The sequence below is a fragment of the Myotis brandtii genome, unplaced genomic scaffold, assembly GCF_000412655.1.
Source record: "Myotis brandtii unplaced genomic scaffold, ASM41265v1 scaffold126, whole genome shotgun sequence".
In the NCBI taxonomy this organism is placed as follows: domain Eukaryota; kingdom Metazoa; phylum Chordata; class Mammalia; order Chiroptera; family Vespertilionidae; genus Myotis; species Myotis brandtii.
In genome coordinates, this window is record NW_005354425.1 from 223979 (window position 1) to 226581 (window position 2603).

Here is a 2603-nt window from a genome sequence, read left to right on the forward strand (position 1 = left end):
TCAAGGGTCCCAGGTTCGATTCCGGTCAAGAGCATGTACCTTGGTTGCGGGCATATCCTCCCCAGTGGGAGTGCAGGAGGCAGCTGATCGATGTTTCTCTCTCATCGATATTTCTAACTCTCTATCCCTCTCCCTTCCTCTCTGTAAAAAATCAATAAAATTTATTTAAAAAAAAGAGTGAGGAGGAAATGATTTTTTTAGATTTGTTGAGTTTGTTTCTTTTGAAATATCCAAATAGAGTTATCAGATGGGCAGTTGGATACATGAGGTTGGAGCTCAGAGAAGGGCTGTGGCCAGGAGGTGCAAACATGTGCTATATTGAATTTTTACAACATTTTTTTAAAATAGTCATCAGAAAAGCATTTCACATGACTCTATTGTAGTGATCTTTGAAAAAAGTTAAGGCATAGCATTTGAAGTAAAACTCAAGGAAGGTGATCATGCAAAGGCTACCAAATATACAGGTTTTAAATGGTCTAATTTGACTGAAGAATAGAACTTAGAATACCTAGGAGAGGGTATGAACTGTATATCCTTTACCCAGGGTGTCTATCACGAAGCCTACAGATCCAAACATGGCCTGGGAAAGGGGCAGGAGCTGTTTGTGCCTGCCTGAGTTTTTTGGCAAAAATAACCTAATTCACCTAACAACTAATACAGCATTCACTATATGCCAGTACTGTTCTAAGGATTTTATAAATTTAAACATATTTTATCCTCATAACAACACCATAACACAGCTACTCTTATTATCATTATCTGAATCTTACATGTAAAGAAGAGTCAGAGGCACAAAAGGTTAAGCGTTTGGCCTAAGATCACATAGCTAGCAAGAGGCATACTGAGATTTAAAAACTAAGAGGTATGGCTCCAGAGTCTGTGCTTTTTTTATGCCAACCCACATGAATTAGGAGCTTCTGACCAGCTCAAAGTAGGCCCTTTAAAAGGATCTACATATGGAAAAGTTCACTTGCTATATATGGAGCATCTTCTTTGAAAGGCAAACAAGATTTAAATAATGTATTCAAGCCAAGAGAAATTTGGTGAGCCCAGCTGTCATTGCCTCATGCCTCATGCCATGAATTTTGCAAGTCAAGTTCACCACATGTGATGGAGAAAGCAATAAAGAATTTTCTCTGTGCTCATGTCTTTAATCATGAGCAGTTTATGAGCTATTTAGAAAAGATTGATCCCAAGTATGGAGATTTACTGAGCTGCCATCTCCAATCAAGGACTTTTTGGAATAAAAATGTCCCCAAATCCAATTTGTTAGACCTCCAGTGATTCACAGGATTATGTTTTCTTAGGGATGTGATGAGAAATCTGAACACATTGAACTTGAAACTATAGGGGACAAACAAAAGCTCTGTTGATTTGTTCAAGGAAATGCGACTCTATCTGGACATGTAGATTGGGTAGGTTTGACTGGAAACCACTACTTTTCCATTGCTAAGCTGTCTTGACTTTGATGCATTCATAGATTTTGAAGAATGCTGCACTATGTTTGATGGAAAATAAGTTACAGTTGTGTGAGGGGTGCAGAGGAGAGTTTAGGATCCCAAGAGCCCAGGACTGGAGGAGGGAATCTTAGGCTAAACATGCGGAGCCAGGAATCTGTATGCAAAAATGACCAGAGTAATAACAGCAGGTCAGAACCAGCTTCCAGGCCTGCCAGACATGGTTCATTGTCTGGTATTTGGTATAACAGTCGTGGTAGGGTGCAGGGAGCCCAACTGAATTTAAGGTAAAATGATGGGATAGTCAGGTTGATTGTTTTTTTAAAATAATATAACAGTTTAAAATATATTTTATTGATTTCAGAGAGGAAGGGAGAAGAGAGAGAGATAGAAACATCAATGATGAGAGAGAATCATTGATCGGCTGCCTCTTGCATGCCCCCTGTTCAACATAATGGACTCACGCTATTGGAATCCAACCCTGAGCCTTTGTTGACCATCTGGCATTTCTCAATTCATTTCTTGTTACTAGGGTTTTATTTTCAGGTCTCATCCTGATAAGATAATTTCTTTTTAAAAATATATTTTTATTGATTTCAGAGAGAGGAAGGGAGAGAGAGAGAGAGAGAGAGAGAAACATCAATATGAGAGAGAATCATTGATCAGTTGCCTCTTGCACACCCCCTACTGGGGATTGAGCCTGAAACCAGGGCATGTGCCCTGACTGGGAATTGAACTATCACCTCCTGGTTCATAGGTCGACACTCAACTACTGAGTCACACAAGCTGGGTAAGATAATTTCTTTTGTTTAATTCATCCATCCGACTCCTACTGCCAACCAGGTCTCAATTTAGTTATCACCACCTCTGGAAAGCCTTACTTAATTAGCCGAGTCTGAATTAGATACCTATCCCCTCCTAGGGTCTCAGAGCATCCCATTGTTCTCTTCATAACTCTGTAGTATAATAGCCGGTATATCTTTCAGCTGGACTACTGCAATAGCCTCCTAACTGGTCTTCTCGCCCCCCTTTCCCGCTTCAACACACTCTCTACACTTAAGCCAAGGGGACTTTTGAAAATATGAGTCTGATCATGTCACACTCCTGTTTTAAATCCCTCTGTGGCTTTCCATTGCTTAGAGAGAA